This window comes from Phyllostomus discolor, chromosome 2 (assembly GCF_004126475.2).
Source record: "Phyllostomus discolor isolate MPI-MPIP mPhyDis1 chromosome 2, mPhyDis1.pri.v3, whole genome shotgun sequence".
Lineage (NCBI taxonomy): Eukaryota > Metazoa > Chordata > Mammalia > Chiroptera > Phyllostomidae > Phyllostomus > Phyllostomus discolor.
In genome coordinates, this window is record NC_040904.2 from 156,729,136 (window position 1) to 156,749,363 (window position 20,228).

The 20,228-nt window shown below is 38.2% G+C and overlaps 1 protein-coding gene and 1 pseudogene across 1 annotated transcript in view; one reads left to right on the forward strand and one right to left on the reverse strand.

Moving 5' to 3' along the window:
- Positions 1–20,228, forward strand: part of TAFA2 (TAFA chemokine like family member 2) — a 428,493-nt gene that overhangs the window by 256,602 nt on the left and 151,663 nt on the right. The window lies entirely within an intron of this gene.
- LOC114512960 lies at positions 13,879–17,423 on the reverse strand (annotated as a pseudogene).

Genomic DNA, 20,228 nt, shown 5'->3' on the forward strand with positions numbered 1-20,228 from the left:
AGGCTAATAGTTATGTGCTTATTCCTGCCAATGGAATTGAATGAGTCTAAATTTTTATTTCAGATGTATATCGTAACTCACTAGGAGAAATTGTGTGGGCCATGGATTGGTGTAACCTGGTTGAAAATGATGCACATTATAAGTTATTTATTGAAGTTTTTTGTGCTGAGGATGTTGCCTGCTTTATTTTGGTTGATGACCAAGTGGTTTATTGTTATTCTTGTTTTATCTAGGAGAACGTGAAGGCTCTAGACTAAGCCTATAAACTACTGCGAGTGCTTACATTTAGACCTTGCGCCTAGTTCAGCCTCTGGCAGAGTGAGCACTCAGTGAATATTTGATGAAGGAAAGATGCGTAATACACTCAAGTACAAACCAGGAAGAGGCACAGGCAAATTTTAACCTTACATCTTGAATTGCTCTACACTTTTACTCTTCAACTCTGCCTTTTACATACCTGAGTTTTGGGGAGTATTTTTCCCTTTAGGAAAAAAAAAACCCTGTGACATTTTTTTATTCAAATGCCCAAACTTTTATTTGGAGATTGTTTACCTTTAAGTGGGTGTGGTGGCTGCAAAGCCAAGGGGCTCTTTGTGTGTGCTGTATTTTTGGATCATGACCATGAATTGCCAGAGTGTACTCACACTAATCAAATTTATTTTTCTTTCCCCTATTAGTAATAGAGTTGTTACAGAAGGCTGCTTTTAAGTTCCCACTTATAACTTCTATAACATTGTGTCAGTATTTTAGGGTCCCCGAAGCGTGGCTTTGAAGACACAGACGTCTTTAGTAATTTCTGATGAAGGATCTTAAAAGAATAGCGGGACTTGGCAAAAGCAAGACACTTTTTTTTTCAAATCACTTAAACTATTATCATGCCATTGTCTGAGAGGCAGATAATTTTACTGAGAGTAAATTACAATAGACTTCATAGAGAAGAGCTTTTGCTCTTGAGTTTCTTTAGAAGTAAAAAGAAAGTAAAAATTTTGACCTCAGGAGTGCATTTGTATTTTTGACTCTTGTGATAGTTGACATACAGAGAAATTAGAGATTTTAAATGTTTCTTAAGACTAAAAAGTAACACGCAAATCAAACAATTTCTCCAAGACTATTAAATTTGACATGAAAATAAAAAGAATTTGGGGCCTTTTTGGGGGTGGTGGTGGTTACTGGGTACCAGGAGGAGGGGGCTTTATAAAATGTATTTCTTTAGTAAATATTTACTGAGTGCCCACTGTGAGCCAGCCACCGTCCATCCCAGACCCAGGTGCTTGGAACACAGTGGTGAATGAGACACAAAAGGTTCTTCTCATGGAGCTTAGATGCTAGTGGTAGGAGTCAGGAAGTATGCAAACAAGTATGTTATTGTTGATACTGATGTTCTTTGGATGGAAATACACTAGATGTTAAGTTGTGTGTCCTAGTCAGAAAATCGTCTCTGAAAATATTTAATTTGAACAGAAAGCTAAAGAATGAAGGGAAACTTCCAGGCAGAGGAACTAAATACTATAAAGGGTTTGAGGACTTCAGTTTGGCATTTTTAGAAACAAGGTATGTGTGGAAGGGAGAAGGATAAGCAATGTAATGCAGAGGTGGGATGAGCCAGACCACTAATAGCCTACTAGGTCATGGTAAGGAGATGGGATTTTGTTCTGATAATAGTATATTGGTTGTGCATTGGAACCTTTTAAGTGGTGCAATGGTAAGATTGGCATGCAAAAAGAAAATGATGGCTGTCTATGTTTTTGGGAGAAAAATGCTATGGTGGAAGAGTGGAAGCCGAGAGTTCCAATAGGAGGTCACTGTATAGTGAAGGTCAGGCTTGGACAAGAGTGGAGGCAGAAAAAAATGGATGGATTTAATGTGCATTTAAGATGTTGAGCATAGGATGTGCTGCAAGTTTAGAAATGGGGGTCAGTGAAAGGGAGAAATCAAAAGTGACTTCTAAATTTTTGCTGGGCTGGGTAGTGGCACAACAGAGAACAGGGCAGGAATAGTCAGCTGGGGAAAAGGAAGGAAATGCATCGACCTAGCTTTTAAACTTGAGATATCGATTAGTCATCTAATTAAAGATTCCAAATTCTCAATTGCATATGAAAGTCTGGCTCAGGTAAGATGTCAGGTTGGAGGAAAATGTGAATTAGCAGTGAGGAGATCATATTAACGTCAAGAGTCTGGACGAGACCATCCGGGGAGCAAGGGTGAGCAGAGGCTCCAGCACAGCCCTGAGACGCTGAGATGGCCATTCAGAGGTCAGCCAGGAAAGCAAGCCTCAGCAGGGTGCCCTGAGACTGAGAGGCCAGTAAGGAGAACAAGGCTAGGAGAGTGTTCATTTCCTCACTCCCAGAAGAGAGAATGGTGTTTCAAAAAGAAGGGTGTGCTCAGTTATGTTTATGTTAGAGGCTGAGAAGGACAGTGAAGTTATCTGTAGCACAGGAGGTAGCTCCTGTGCTGTTTTTTGAACTGAGTGTTGATAGTATGCCATTTCCAGCTTTGCACTGGATGCGTATATAGAAAGTACTCATGGTATTGCTACAGTATTTTAAAGGCAGTAACAATTGGTCATTCTTTTAAAAGTACAGGTGTTACTAAAGTAATATACAGGGGTGAGCAAAAGTAAGTTTACAGATGTTCATATGGAAAAAGACATGTAGGTTGTGATTATTACATTAGCTTTATTAATGGAAAAGAATGTCATGGGGCACAGTGCACTTAGGTACAGTCCTGGACGTGCTCAAATTGCCCACCTTCATTACTTACGCATTCCTGTAGTCTTTGGAAATCAGCCAACAAGCCTGACTTTCAGTGACCTGGTTGGGTTAGCCCCACTGACTCTGAGGTGGCTGAATTCAAACCTGGTTTGGCTACCCCTGTATATTTCCCAATTCCCATAGTTGAGCTAGAATTTTTTGGTTGCTTTATTTTGTAGATTTAATAGGTTTCCAAGAGGTTGGGTTCCTATAGTACCATACCAGAAAAACACAGGTTCTTGAATGCTAATGCCCCATGGCTCAATCAATAGGTTGCAACGAAAGAGTTTAATTGCAGGGCTGCAGAGCGGGCAGCCCTATCCACAGCCATAGACAGGTAAAGTCATAGTTACATTGTATTTGATAGAAGGTGTACTGTTATCCTAGTCATGTGCAAGAAATAAGGAGAAGATGCCTATTTATGAAAATATTAAAAAAGCAGACCCATTCTCCAAAATGGTGACAGGGCAGATCCATGGCAGGAGGTCTGACTATGGAATCATCATCGTTAATAGACGTGGTTTAACCATTTCAAATCCTCTCTCCATGCTGTGGGAGACACAAAATAACAAGACTGTGCAGACCCAAAGTACTGAACATTTCATCAGTGTGGCACCTTCAATTCAACCTTAAATCTCATTCTGTTTATTCTGCTCTTATGTGAGCAAAATAATAAATTTTTGTAGGCCAATACATGTGCTTTCTCTAATGGCCTTTTGAGAAAATCAAGGTTTTTGTACTCTGACCACATGCCTTCTACTCAATGTTAAGTCTCATTCTATTTATTCTGACCTTATTTGAGAAAAGTGATTTTCATAGGCCAAGTACATATACTTTCTTCAAATGGCTTTCTGAGAAAAATCAAGGTGTTTGCATTATAATCACAATGTTTATGTCTGTGTCTACTATAGGAGTGCCATGTATTTGTTTTGCCACATTTAGCAAGTGATAATAAAAATTTGAGAATGTTTTTAAATTTCAAAGGTGGAAAATAGAATTGAAATTATTTTAAAAAGTGAAATTGAAGAGTTAAAACTTGGAAAAAATAAATTTATAAAATTCTTGGGAAAATTATCAGTCAGATAGACATACATGGGCATATATTTTATAAAGATCATGGAAAACTATATTTTCAGGGATCATTTCTATAGTTCATTATAGAGATCCTGGGAAAGTGGCCAGCAGCTCCTTGAAAGAAAACCTAACATATATGTCAACTAGAGACTGGTAATCACATTCACAACTCAAAATTCCATACTGGCTGGCTAATTTAATGAAACACTGGATTAAATCTTGGTTCTTCAGTGGTGAAAACAAGGGAATGATAGTGTTTGTTTACTTGAAAATCTAGTAATTGTTCAGAAATTAATGGATACCAATAAAAGTCATGAAGTTAAAGACACTGGCTCATATAATGTTATATGTCAATCATACCTCAATTTTTAAAAAAGCAAAGACATCCATCTTCAGTTGCAATCAGGGGAATGCAAATAAGCACCAAGAATGGATACTCACTAGAATGCCTTTCTATATTAAATGTTGGGAAGTATATGGAGTAATGAAACGCCTACACTGCTGCTAATGGGAACGTAAACTAGGGCAGCCACTTTGTAAAAACAGTTTGGTGTTACCTTGTAATGTTAAACACAAGCATGCCCTATGACCAACAATTTCTTTCTGATGTATTGTATAAATACTGGAGAAATTCTTAATATATATGAACCAGGAGCTAGAAATAACTCATAGGATCATTGACAAGAAATGGATGAATATATTTTACTAAAATCACAGAGGAGATTAAACAGGTGTGAAAATGAATGAACTACAACTGGATGCAAACACATCTTAGAAATGTAATGTTGAATGAAAAAAAGTTTTATGAGATTACACATAATATAACAATACATTCATAAAGCTCAACCAAGCAAATTGAAATGATACATTGGTTAAGGATGCCTGCATATGTTGTAAATTATTTTTCAAAAAGGAAAGTTAGTAATTACTTTCAGATGAAGAGAAGCAGGAGAAGAGCTGGGAAGGAGCACGAAGCAGACAGCTTTAAGAGCAGGGGCAATGTTTTGTTCTTGGTTTTGTTGGTGATGGTTTGCAATTATTTTATTATTGTGCTTCCTGACTATGCATAAATTACTTGTTTTTACCTGTATGAAATAGTATAGAAAAGTAATATTTCATTAAATCAGCTATTATTGGGATCATCTTTACTGATGAAAGGGATAAGGTGCTTCACCGGTAACTCTGCCCTTCCTTCGCTATATATATCACCATAGCCTGATGGCAAGCAAAAGGGAAGAACACAGATAATCCACAGTTTCATCTCTCTGTGAAAGCTTAGCTCAGGCTCTGAGGTCTCACAGAAATCAGAACATTTATTTACCCTTTCTGTGGAAAATGAGACATGTTGTTCAATGCCTGCTGAGCCCTCTTTCTTTATTCTTTTATTAAACTTTAGAAGAGCTAGCAAGATAGCAAAATCCAATGAAACATCTGGTAAAAGGCTCACCTGTAAAATGTAGGCAAATAGTGCAGGAATACCAATTAAAACAAGCAGGTTGAAACCCTGATAACCTGACTCTCTGTAAAGCAAGAAGATTGGCAAAGGAGGAGCTTCCAGCGTTTGAAGTGGCCCCATACTACCAGGAACAATGGTGTGAATGTGAATCCCAGCACTGCTGAGTGCTGTGTGTTTAACTGAAGAGATAATTGTATGCAAGTCGATGGAATCCCTGGGAAGATGAAAAACATGGAGTTTAGTAGATTAATAAATATTTCATAATGTTTTTTACTTTCATGAAAGTATGGTATAATTAGGTCTTGGCTTCGTTTTTACTTTTGACTGCCATTGTTTTTTTTTTTTTTTTTCATTCCAGAATTTTATTAACTCCCCACCCCAGAGTCATTGCTTTCCTTGTGTACTTTATATTTAGCTTTGGCAAAGTTTAAGGCTCTAATTGCTGTAAAAAGAAAGATGTGAAAAGTAAAATAAAGAACTGGCTTCTTTTGCCTCATCTATGAACATAGACTCTAGGTACCATCCTTCCTAAATTATTTTTTATTGGGTTAAAATTGGTGTATAACATTATATTAGTTTCAGGTGTTACAACTTAATAATTAGAACTTTGTGTACAGCACAAAGTGACCACCACAATGAGTCGCCGTCCATCACCGTACTATTGACCCTCTTCACCCATTTGACCCACCTCCCTTCCCCTCTGATAACCACCAATATTCTCTGTATCTGAGCTTTGTTTATTTAGATTCCACATGTAAGTGAATTTATACAGTATTTGTCTTTCTCTATCTAACTTATTTTACTTAGAATACTATCCTTAAGTTCCAGTCAGGTTGTCACAGGTGGTAAGATTTCCTTTTTTCATGGCTGAGTAGTAGTTCACTGTACATGTATACCATATTTTTTTTTTATACCATATCTTCTTTATTCATTCATCTATCTGTAGACACTGTAGGTTGTTTTCATATCTTGGCTATTGTAAATAATGTTGCAATGAACATAGGGTGCATATATTTAGTACTTTTGTTTTCTTCATAAATGCTCAGAAGTGGAATAGCTGCATAATGTGGTAATTCAATTTTTAATTGTTTTTTTGAGGAAACTCAATATTGTTTTTCATAGTGGATGTATGAATTTACATCCCACCAATAGTGTATGTGGGTTTGCCTTTCTCCACGTTCTTTCCAGCACTTGTTTCTTATCCACTTGATAATAGCCATTTTGATTTGCATTTTCCTGTTGATTAGTAAATCTTTCCATGTGCCTGTTGGCTATCTGCATGTTTTCTTTTGAAAAATAGATATTTAGATCCTCTGCCCATTTTTGAATCAACTTTTGTTTCTTTTTCTTTCTTTTATTTTGCTCTTGAGTTGTTTGAGTATTTAAAAATATATTTTGGATATTAACCCCTTATCAGATGTATGGTTTGCAAATATTTTCTCCGATTCAGTAGGTTGTCTTTTTATTTTGTTAATGTTTTCCTTTGATGTGCAGAAGCTTTTTAGTTTGATGTAGTCCCACCTGTTTGTTTATGCTTTTGTTTCCTTTGCTTTTGGAGCCATGTGCAAAAATTTAGTGCCATCACCATTGTCAAGGAATTTGCTGCCTGTTTTCTTCTTCTGTATGGTTTCAGGTATTACATTCAAGTATTTAACCCATTTTTTCAGTTATTTTTTGTGTATAATGAAGGGTAGTTGTCTAGTTTGTGGCTGTTCAGTTTTCCCAACCCCATTTATTGAAGAGACAGTTCTATCTCCAGTGCACATTCTTGGCTCTCTTTTCATATATTAATTGCCTATATATGTGCAGGTTTATTTCTTCTGTTTCAGTGAGCTATGTGTCTGTTTTTCTGCTAATACCATACTGTTTTGATTACCACAGCTTTATAGTATAGTTGGAAATTAAGGAGCATGATACCTCTAGCTTTGTGTGTTTGTCTTAGAATTACTTTTGTTATTCAGGGTTTTTTGTGGTTACATACAAATTTTAGGATTTTTTTCTATTTCTGTGAAAAAAAATGCCAATCAAATTTTGATAAGGATTTTGTTACATCTATATATCACTTTGCATAGTATGAACATTTTGACAACATTAGTTTTTCCAATCTATGAGCATGGAATAGTTTTCCATATATTTGCATCTTTAATTTCTCTCATCAGTGTCTTATAGTTTTCAGTGTACAGATCTTTCACCTCCTTGTTTAGATTTATTCCTAGGTATTTTATTCTTTCCGATGCAATAAAAAATGGGACTGTTTTCTTAATTTCTATTTCTGGTAGTTCATTATTAGTTTATGGAAAAACAACTGATTTTTTAAAAGATTTTATTATTTTTAGAGAGGGAAGGGAGGGAGAAAGAGAAAGAGAAACATCAATGTGTGGTTGCTGGGGGTCATGGCCTGCAACCCAGGCATGCACCCTGACTGGGAATCGAACCTGCGGCACTTTGGTTTGCAGCCTGTGCTCAATCCACTGAGCTATGCCAGCCAGGGCAAAAACAACTGATTTTTGTATAATAAAAGTTTACTGAATTCTTTTATTCTATTTTTAGGTGGAGTTTTTAGGGTTCTCTGTATATACTATCATGTCTTCTGCAAATAGAGATAGTTTTACTTCTTCCTTTCTGACTTGGATGTCTCTTACTTCTTTTCTTGCCTACTTGCTCTGGCTAGGACTTCAATGCTGTGTTGAATAAAAGTGGCAAGAGTGGCATCCTTGTCTTGTTCCTGGTTTTAGAGGAAAATACTAACTTTTCACCATTAAGTATGATATTTACCCATAGAAGCAAAGAGAAGATTGGTGTTTGGCAGGGAATGGTGGGTGGGGGAAGTCAAGAGATTTGGTCAAGTGTAAAAACTTCCAGTTATAAGATGAGTAAGTTCTGGGTGTGTAATATATAGCATAGTGACTATAGTTAGCAACACTGTATTGTATACTTGAAAGATACTAAGAGGGTAAATCCTAAATGTTCTCATCACATACATACTAATGTGCATGGGCACACACACACAGGTAATTACATGAGGAGATGGGTGTGCTAACTTCCTTTATTGTGGTAATCATTTCTCAATATATATTTATATCAAATCACCCCATTGCATACCATAAACTTGCACAATGTTATATGTTGGTTATATCTCAGATCCGAGGGGGAAAATCTATCACCAGAGCCTAGAGTGTCATTGGGGTTTTATGAGATGTTTTACTTTTTGAGTGTGTAAATGGGTAGATTCAGGGAGGGAGAGTATAACCCTTGCAGGGCAGGAGGATGTAGAAAGACTAGGGTTTTTAAATGAAATTAAAATATTTGTCACTAACTTGTGGCTTTAGGGATGACAGCTAGTTCTTAAGAATAGTTGATATATCTTATTTTTCTCACTTGATTGAAAAAAGTATATTTATGATCTTTTTACTGTCTGACTAAGTTTCATAGCTTTGCTTCCCCATAGTTCTCTGGCCATCCATCCATTTACCTACCCACCCATCCACATTCATTGACTGCCTTTTGTTACCAGACACCAGGCAATGTACATGAGGCCTCTATATTTATTGAGCTTAGATTTTGCTCTGTCTCTGCTTCCTGTGTTCATATAGGGAAACTGAGAAAAATATTATCCAAAGATAGTAAAGTTGCCATTTCAAATTGTAGTAAACATGCCAAGAAAAAGGCCTGTTCAATGTGGAAAGTGTTGGCAATAGATAACTATATGTTAGATTGTTTAATAATTGTGAGTTTTTTCCTGCACCCATATTTTATCATTTCCAATAGTAGTATCAGTTTGCTTTCAAATTCAGGATATGGATAGGAGACACATTTCTTTAAATATTCAAAAGGGTACAGGATTGCATTTGCTGTGAGCTTTGTGTTAAAAATAACAGGAACCATGCAGACAGCCCTGGAATAAGCCAGGAAATTTTGTTTGCTAGACTGTCACTCTTCTGTTAATAAGAACATGAAGTGTTGTGGGCAAATATTCATGTTCATTTACAGATATCATCAGGACCTCAGGTAACTGACAAACGACTGCATGATACTTAGAAAAATGTTCTAAATCTAATATATCTATTTTAAAAATGTCTTTACTGTTTTTCTTTGTGCTCCCCAAAATGCAGCACTGTTGCTTTGCTGCTGAGCTACAATGATAGCTGTGTCACTGAATACCTGATTTTTATTTTGGAGTAGATCCAATGCAAATATCCACATTAATGCAATACATGCAAAGGTCAGAAGATCCAAAGTGTGGTTCCCACAGCAACGGACCTTTGTTTCTCTGGGGCTAGGCAGTATTTGCTCTCACTCTAGTTTAGATAAACTTTCTATTCAATGATGTATGGTGTGGAGCAGTTGTTGTGGGACATGTTATTTAGGGATGTCTGATTTCCATCAGAAAAACTTCAATTTTGATGTTATAAAAGTCTAGAGGCTATTTTGTACTTTCCATAGTCTTGAAAAATGAAGGCAACCATGGGAAAGTAAAAGTGAACACTTTTTCTAAACAGCTATCTAACAATAACTGATTTAGCTACCACAATCTTAAACCAAAACACTAATTTTGATTATGTTTATTTGTTTACGAGTATAGAATGGCTGGGTAATTTTCAGCAAACTAAAATGTCAGAAAAAGACTTTATTACAAATGAAATGTTTCTGTGTAAATGTTTATGAATAGTCATTGATAAAATTTGAAACTAACAGAAACCACACCCATATTCACTGTCTTCTTTCCATTGAAATGGAAGAATTGTTTCCACCATTGTCGAAAGTCAACACATTCAGCATGGTTTGGGTCTCCTTTCCTCATGAGGGCGTTGGTGCCCTCATCTCCCCCTCTCATTCGTGACTCACGAAGTTCTCCTGCTGCACCAGATCATTCCCATCAGTATCCACACATCCTCCAACATGTCCCCCTGACTCTGTGTCCCCACAGCTACCACCCTGTTTTCTACATTCACTGTCTCCAGTTCTTCATCTCTATTCCAGTCCAGTGGGTCTTCTGTTCCTTTACTTCACTGCAGCTGCTGCTTTCAAGCTCAGCAAGGCTTGCTCCCCTGATGCTGAATGTCATAGTTACTTGTTGAGTTCATGTTATCCAACTCCTAAGCAACGGTACAAATTTTGGACTCAGTTGAGTACTTCTTTTTTCTTGGGGCACCTTTTTCTTTTGGTGCCTGTGACACCAGACTCTTCTTACTGTTTTTTTCTAAGGCTCCTTATACATGCTTCCTAAACCCTTCTTCCTCTGATGTACTTCTGCTGCAGTTTGGATTACACCCAGTCTTGGTCTTCCTTGTTTAAAATACCATTCTGACTTAGAGTTGCCAGATTTAGTAAATAAAAATATATGATGCTCACTTAAACTTGACTTTCATATAACCTTTATTTTTAGAGTTATGTGTTTCACATAACACACACACACATATTTATCTGTGTATCATCTATCCATCTCATAAACCATTGGGATATATTTTAGTATAACTATGTTCCATGCATATTCATGACATACTTACACTAAAAAATTATTCATTGTATCTGAAATTCAAATTTAAGTAGGGGTTCTGTATTTCTACTGTAACCTTATACAAGGTAAGTTTATTTAGTTACTTGGAATTTAATGGTACCTCTATGCCCAGAATTTATCTATCATTAAGTTCTAGCTTTGTGTTCTCAGCTTCCAAAGTAATATCTTGGATATATGTCTTCTCAAACTTATTATGTCCAAATGAGAATTACTTATTTTTACCCCCTCTTCATCTTACTGATGACACCAATTTCTTTTTGCTAGCCTTTCATTAAATCTTTGGGCAAATCCCAAGCTTTATATGTTCAAATCATATCAGAATTTATGTGTACTTTTGTTTATTTCTACCAATACCTTCCTAGGTCAAGTCATTATGATAACTTGCCTGGACTATAACCCCAGCTTCCTCAGTGTTCCCCCTGCTTCTACTATATCTACTCCCCACAACTATTTATCCATGCAAAGACACTTTTAAAGAAACTCTTAAATAATGTCAGAGTATGTCATTTGCTCCCTCTACGTCCGGTTTCCAATGGCTTTTCACTGCACTTTGAAGAGACCCAAATTCCTGATTATAGCCGAAAAGGTCTCTGTAATCTGACTCTTGCTAGTATCAGTCTTCAGACTCATGCTTATCTACTCCAGTCCTACTGACTACTGTATTTCACTACCTCCCTACTCTTACTCCCGTTTTTTTCTCCCAGAGCATGCTTTCCCCTCTTTTTGCCCTTGGTTTGATCCTTTGGCTAACACCTTCCTCACCATTCTATCTTATACTGCTTTATAACTTCTATTCCTCCCATCACTGTCTATTATATCACCCTGTTTTTTATTTATCACAGTACTGATCAATACTTGAAATTGTCACATTGTTGTTTTTAAGTATTCATTTATTTTTTCTTTTCTGGATCATAAATTCCAGGAGAGGCACCTTATTTATTTTTTTAGTTATTTTATATTTACAGCTCCAAGAATAGAACGTATTCTATTAGACATATAGATACCCAGTAGTAGATATGCAATAAATATCTGGTGACATTTGAAAGTTAGTGGTTTTCTAAAATAGATTTGAGATGTAATGTGTCATGAAAACCCTCACATCTTACCCTTCCTCAGCTTTGAAGATAGGTATAGAATGAAAATATCTCTACTGTTTTTTTCCCACTGTATGCTGTTGAGTTGGAAATGTTGGTGAAGAAAACAGCAATTGCTTCCAATGGAAACACAGAAATGATTTCATCTGCTGGTATGAGCTGGCTCTGTCCCTGAGGAGAAGCCTGACATATTATAGCTGGTCAGGATCCTGCAATGGGTTGTCTTTCAAAGTCAAATTTGAACCTGTCAAGAGGTGGAGAAAATGATTTGTGACCTGGAAAGATGGTAGATTAATATTTCTGAAACGCTGTGCACTAACCCCCCTGTAGCTACTTGTTTGTTCCACTATTAAGACTTCCCTCCCTCTGGTACAGGAAATGCTTTGCTGGAAACAGCATCTTTGCTTTGTATATAGACATTTCCTTTGCCCCAAGACGGGGTTTCCCAGTGAGGTGTAACATTCATTAGCCCCTTTGGACAATGCACTTGCTGAAACAGACTGTGTCTTTATCTCACAGCTGCGTTTTAGAGTCAGGAGGCACTGGATGTCGGGGGGAAGCTGTGATGTATGAAGCAGAAAGGAGATTGATTTTCCACAAGCTACCTTGTACCTAGAGTAATGAGAGTGGCAAATTACTTGCTCACTGAGCAAACATGACAGGAATGTCATAGAGCGAATTTATATTTATGCAAACACACTGAGGTCACACAGGTGGAAATTCCACAAGGTGACCTTATCCTCTGGAAGACGTCCCTCAAAATCACCACCTTGTCCCGGGAAGGCTATGCTTACCACAAGCTGCATAATAGCTGCTTAAGAAACAAATACTTCTAATGAATAATGCAATGCAGTACAGTACAGTAAGAAATAGGATAAATTGTGGTGCCATTTTAAAATGAGAGTCTTCAACTCACAGGCTATTTCTGATGTTCATCTTGGATTTTGTGGCAGTGGAACATAAAACATCTACTTTAATAGAGTAAAGGAAATGGAGTGATTTATCCTAGTCATGGTAGGCCTTTAGAACCTCTCATTTGGTAATGGAAAAAAATCAGTGGTTGATGGGGAAGCAGATAATTTTTCTATGTTTAGGCAGCCCAATGCATAGCGAACACACATGCTTCTTGGAACATTTGGAGCAGACAAAAGAATTTGAAAAGTCTTTAAGCGACAGAAGGAAATGGTGGTAATATTCGGTTAAAACATTTTAAGATTTCCATCTTAACGGTTTACACAATTTAAGAGGCACTGCTGATGCTTTTAGCTGTAAGCTATTAAAAAAGAATGTTAAAATGATAATTTTGTTTTGTTAATGATTTCAAAAGTCTGCTGATTTTAGGAAGTAGTCCTGGAGTTAGAATAATTTTTTTCCTTGTTTGATGCTCAATTTGTTACTCTTTCATCATTTATTTTTTGAGACACGGGTCTGTGCCTGGCTGTAAGTTAAATGTAAGGTACAATAGAGGTCAAAGGAACCATTCAGGTTCTCCAGTCCAGCAGCTCATTCCTAGTAACCCAGATTGTAATGCAAAATAAATTCAGAGAAAAGGAACCTTGTTAACCTTAGTTGTGGGGACTGAGCCCTGGCAAACACAACATTCTAAGGTGTTTTTATCTCCTTTTGTCCACACTGGTCCCCATAATCTAGATTAGAATAGTCTGTGGGGTCTAGTTCATTTGTTATTTATGATTATGATTATTTATGATTATAAATAACAAATGATAACGTCCTTTAACTTGGTACGTTATGTGACAATGGAATGTATGTTTTCTATGTGTTGTGCACTGTCCTCAGTGTTTCATCTGTGGTAGCCAATTTAATAATCACGCTACTCCTGTTGGGTAGATTCCAGCATTAGCTCCACTTTGCAGGCAAGGAGATGGTTAGAGAGTGAGATGAGATGAAACATCTTGGGCAAGATCACACAGGTAGTTAGCAATGAAGGCCTGTCTGCCGGGCAGTGAAGGCCTAACTGGCGGGGAGTTCCACCTCTGCTGGGGAGGAGGAGGAGGATCAGAGGACCATTTGTTGAAAATGACTGAATCTACATTTGAAGTAAGAAATATACTCTACCATAGGGGCCAGAGCTCTGGCCTCAAAGCTTCCTTTCTTGTGTGCAAAATTTGAAGATTGATTGTTGTAATTGCCAAAGTTATTGTAGCTTCTGCTACCTCCAAAACTGCTTCCGCCATTACCAAACCTGTTACAGCCGTCCCTGCTGCCACTGAATCCACCACCACCATGGCTGCCACCAGAGTCACCTCGACTGCTGAAGTGTCCTCCATGACCAAAGCTGTCCTTCCCACCAACACCACCTCCACAACCAAAACCCAAGTTTCCAGAACCACTTCGACCTCTTTGGCTGGGTGAAGCCCTAGCCATCTCTTGCTTAGATAGGGCTTTCCTCACTTCACAGTTGTGGCCTTTCACAAGGTGGTTTTTCTGAAGGACAGTCTTGTCTACAGAGTCAGGGTCATCAAAGGTTATAAAAGGGAAGCCTCTCTTCTTGCTGCTGCCTTGGTCAGTCACGATTTCAATCACTTCAGTGTTCCCATACTGTTCAAAATAACCTCTTAGGTGATGTTCTTCAGTGTCTTCTCTAATACCACCAACAAAAATTTTTTTCACAGTGTTGTGGGCACCAGGCCTCTGAGAATCTTCTTTTGAGACAGGCCTCTTTGGTTCCGCAAGTCTGCTGTCCACCTTGTGTGGCCTTGCTTTTACGGCTGCATCCACCTCCTCCCCAGTGGCGAACATGACAAACACAAAGCCTCCAGAGCACTTGCTGTTTGGATCTCTCAACCCTACGCAGTGTGGGGGTGCTCCTCATTGATCATCATAGCTCCTCAGACTCTCGCAGCGGGTTGTTTCAAAGCTCAAACCTCAGATAAAGGGCTTCCGCAGCTATTCTTTGGGAGACTCTGACTTTGACAGGACGACTGCAGGAGGGGAGACTTCAGCGATACTTACTCGGCGGCATCCACTGGCAGAAAGGCTGTGGCAGTGGCAGAAGGTTTTAATTGCTGCCAGGAAACACAGCTTAGCAGGAGAGGAGCCAGAGAAGTGACAGGGAAGCTCCAGGTTACAACAGATTTGTGACAAGCACAGTGGTGGCAGGGCCTAGCTACTACAAAGAAGACATATTGTAGGCAATACTTGTGTGGATGGGCAAAAAACTCAAGGACTGTATTTGCGACTAATTGCATTAGAGGTTATTTTAGATTCTGTTCTGTGGAAAGTGTAAAACATTCCAACAGAGGGTTTTAATGTAGAATTTTTTTTGCACTCATGTTGTTGATTTGTGAATGTAGTAGTCTGATCATGACACTGAATAAATGTGTCTTTTAAAAAAAGGAAAGAAAAATACTCTAGGTTTTAGTATGTGGCTGACTAAGGCATGTTTATATATAATTACAAGTGGTATAGAGTGGAACTTGGGGTTTCATCTCTCAGACCTAGGTACTAAGAATCAGGTAATACCTGCACCTTGGTTCACTCTGAAATTCTTTCTTTAGGTTCTTTTGATGATCTTTTGTGTCTACATTATTCTTGCCTCATGCCAGTGTATGTCAGATTGTTGTATTTGTGCTTGGGACGCCTAATTTTTATTTTAAGAGTCTTTTTAACCATTTAATCTTTTAAAGTGCAGGCTGTCACCAAATTTCTAAGGAAGATAGCATCCCTTAAAAACTTTGTGAAACGTGAGTTGCTGTATGTACTTGTTATTGCTGTTTGTGGGAGGATGTGGCTCTGATTGCTTCCTTGATCTGAGTGATCTTTTCCATGTGGTGTGCTTTTTAGGCTGCAATTAAGATTTGAATTGACTTCTGGTGGGAAAAGATCTGATTGGGACCGGAACTAATGACAAACTGCCCATTTGTCAGGAACATGGATAACTCCTTGCTCTCATGCCTTAGGGACATTCTGATTTCATCATTTCATCTCTCTATTGTGTGGGTCACACTAATAATATAAGTTAGCTAACACTTAAGTGTTTTCTATATGTCAGGCACCCTTCTGTGGGTGCTTTATATGTCTTAACTTACTTAATAACAAGTTCAACACTATTAGATAGGAAACACTATTTTCTGCATTTAACAGATAAAGAACTTTCACACAGGTAGTAAGCTGTCAAGGTTAACCTAGTGCTGCACACCTCCCTGCTAAACAGTTCCTGGTATATTGAAGGCAAATCCAGCTTGACCTGGGGAGGGCCATAGAAGTCTTGGTTGAAGAGGTAACAGTCGATTTCATTATAGCAATGGTTTTTCTATTTAATCTTCTCTATGACTCTTGTAATTATGTGTTAGATATGGTAACCAGTATCTAATAGTTCAGCATTTATTATGAGTGAGGCCTTATTGTAAGAACTTCATGTCTGTCAACACATTTAATAATCTTTACAACTCTTGAGAAAGAAATTGTTGTGTCCACATTTCATAGTTGAAGAAATTGAGGTATTTGTTAATTTTGTCCAATGACCCAAAGTTGGTAAGTGTCAAAGCTTGGGTTTGAATGCTGGAGATCTGGTTCCTGAGTCATGTACCTACTATTCAGGGTTGCAATTACTGTCAATGTCAAATGAGGTGGCCATCATTATGGCTGAATAACGTATACCAACTCATGGACCACACTGTTTTATCCTTTGATGTTTTAGATGCCTGTAAGAGCCAACCATATAAAATAAGTAAAGAACTAATCTTTTTTCCATTTATATTTCTTTTTATTAGACTATAAGCCTCAAGTGATCAATACCAGCAAACTGACACAGATGGGGACATTTGGGACCCAGAACTCAACCTTGTCATGAAGAGGACCTGATGATAGCATTAGGGTCAGCTTAGGTCCTGAGGGAAGGTCCATTCTGGTAGGCGAGGCATGGTATCTAGGCAGTAAGACAAGAGCAATACAGCCCAGAGAAGTCCTGTCCAGGCAGGAGAAATATAAGTGAACAGTCAGGGTTAGCAAGATTGTTAGGAGATAGTAAAGACTAGGGCTGAGTTTCAGGGCAGGCACTCCAGCTGTGTGGGCTGGGGGATGGGGTGAGGGTGGAAGGCAAGGACAGAGTGAAGTCTTTTATAGTTGCTTGGAAGGAGGCAGTCCTGGGAAAATGGTAGAAGCTCAGTTTCTAGGACTGGGGCACCACGAGAGAGCCAGACTGTCAAACGTCACCTGAGTCCCATGGTACTAGGCCATATCTCCTTAAAATTCATATCCCATCTGCTAAGGCTGATCCTAATTACTGGAGGGAGGTGTGCACCTAAGGAAGGGGAGGCTTTGGAAAAAATGATTTCTCCTCTATCAAGGGGAAGCCTTATGATATCCTCTTTCTAACATTAACCAATTATTTTTCATAACTATGGTAATTATTTCTAGATTTAGGTGCATTCCCCTAGTTGTACTTACAAGGTTCCAAGTTGGTTCTTGAGACAGAGTGAAGACAGTATTCCTGGACATACTGTCTGCTTACACAGGAATAGAAATCCTGAAAGGAGAGAAAAATCACTTATATCAGTAGTGTTACCCATTGTCGGAAGGTAGTCACTTAGCCGGTTTGGACATGGCACAGCGTCAGCGATCAGCAGAGGCAGGCGTGAGTGGGGCAGAAGAGGGATGCGTGCAAGCCCAAACAGCAGGGAGTCCACAGTGATTGCTCTTTGCCACCAGGGACTATTATGTGGTTTTCCAGCATACAGTTCCCTTAAATACATTTTAATATAGTGGTCGTTTTTATTCCTGAACCCTTACAAAAGAAAGAGCGAATAAAGAAATCAGGTGAACAGCACAGGTGAACTGAAATGGAGGACACATGTTCCCCTGATAATTTGCAGATGCAATAATGGCCCCAAGTAGACTAAAACCATTTTATGATCCCATACATTTGGTGTTTGTACACACCCTGGCCCTGCATCGTCTTTCTCCCCTTGTGTGAAATGGCAACTAATGTGAAAGCTGGGACCTCTTTCTCTACTATTCATCTCGTGCATGACATGTCCGCAAATGTTGCTGTAGGATGGCGATATGATAGAGGAACAACGAATTTGTGATCAGAGGACATGAATATGGGTCCTAAAGCTGTCACTTAGGGATGTGTCTCCAGTGGGGGAGTCACTTCACCACTCTGAGCCTCAGTTTTCTTATTTTTGAGATGCCTTGTTCCAGATGTAACTGCCTACTCTGTTCCAGAGTTTAGGGGGAAGCCAACTGAGTCTGCTTGCTTCTCCTACTTCCTGCATGTCCCAGTTCCATGTCTTTCCCAGACTGTTCCTTTGACAGAATGTGGCTTTTAAAAAAAATCATCTCTGCTTATTGAAATCTTGCCCATGCTTCAAGGTTTAGTTCAAGTATTTCCTACTTCAGACTCAGGTGTAACACTTGTTGAGTATGTTCTTAAGAGGCAGAAGTAGTGAGGTGCTCACATGTTTTACCTAATGCAATGACCCAAATTGTGCAGTAAATGATATTTACATACATCTGTTTATTCTACCCTGAGTTTTTAAAAAAGGATTTGAGAAGGCCAGCAGGGCCAGAGCTTGGTAATGTTTCATTTCATTTTTTTATTTTGTAAAACTGGGTCGAAACAATTTGCTTTAGTTCATAGAACAAGACCTGGGCAAAGACATGATTAGATTCTACCTCAGAAGTCTGACTACTGGTCCAGCTTTGTCTTGTTTGTCAAAGTTTTATGAAGGTAGCTGACTCCTTAAGTTTGATCTGTCTTTCCAGACCACTGTAACCTTTTAGTACTCCATGCATTGTTCTCTTGCTCACGTGATCTTACAAATTTGTCTTCTATTCCTCTCTTGTGAGTCCTTTGAAGGAAGGAAGGAGAACTGGGGATTGCTGATCTTGGTATTATAATGCCCCCACAGGACTTGCATAAAATAAACACTTAATAATAGCTGTTTTGGATGAATACTTGTTATTTCCCCAAGCCAGACTTTGAGTAAGCAGTAGCATTTCCCCTAAGTTTGTCTAATAGCAAATGTGTCTGTGCTGTTTGGTAATTACTGTGTACCAATGACACATGTATAGTAAACAATACTTTATGTAATTTCAGGCTTAGTGTCTTTCTGAATTTAATTAAGCTGTGCCATTACATTCTTTTCTTTCTGGAAATTAATGGAAAACAAGCAATACATTGTCATAAACTTATTTAAAATTAGTTTATTAGCTGAACAATGAATTATTTTGTTTATGATGTTATTGTCAAAACTTGAGTTAAGAATTTACAATGTTAATCAGAATGTAGGCCCTATGTGTGTAGGGATCTTGCCTGTCATTTTCACAGCTATCTCACCAGTATTTAGAGTAACAGTAGCTGTTTGAACCGTGAGGCTGTAGTTTTCATTGGATGATGAGCCCTTTTTTAAACTTAGGATTTTATTTATTTATTTTTAGAGAGAGAGGAAGGAAGAGCAAAAGAGAGAGAGAGAGAGACATTGATGTGTAAGAGAAACATTAATCCATCACCACTAGCACGGCCCCCACCGGGGACCTGGCCCACATCCCAGGCATGTGCCTTCACAGGAAATCGAATGGTGACTTTTTGGTTTGTGGAGTGATGCCCAGCCCACTGAGCAACACCCCTTTGACTCTTTTGATAATATATTGGGATTAAAATTGGTAAGAAATTATCATATAGGTTACATCTTTTGATCTTCACAACCCTCTAAGTTACTTAAGAAGAATTTTATTACTTTCATTTTACCAAAAAAAAAAAGCTGAGACTCAGAGATGAAATGATTCCAGAAATCACGCACCTAAGCAGTAGCAGGTGAACAAGACTTGAATACAAGTATTCTTACTGCCAATTCAGCATTCTTTCTATGTCTTCACAGAGTTGGTGAAAAACATAAACATAGAATAGAATGTTGGCCAGGGCAGTCATGTTAGATACCTTTGTAAAGGCTAGAAAATTACATGTAATAAACTGAAGTGACTGTAGCATTGAAAGATGGCCCCCCCTAGGAAGCAGCGTTATTGAGTTTGGTGAGAGAGCCTGGATTGGAGGCAATTCTGAATGGTCCTTTCAGCCTTATGCTAGGAGAAAAACAGTACAGCATCTTAATTCTTCATATCCTTCCTTTGGCCCTTATTTTCCAGCTTGTCTGAACCATAGGCTATTTAAAGCTTCAGATTTTTACCAGTCATCTCAATGTCCTTTTGTTCTCTATAGTTTTTGTTCATACCAGTTGAAAAGAATCAGCTGACTTCTTTGGTATTTTTATACCTTGTGCTTTATTGTTTTCTTCCAGTGGTCTCCAACCACTGCCCAGCTGCATGTGCTGTGATTGCTGCTTCTAGCTCAAGACATCTGCATTTCAGGAGGT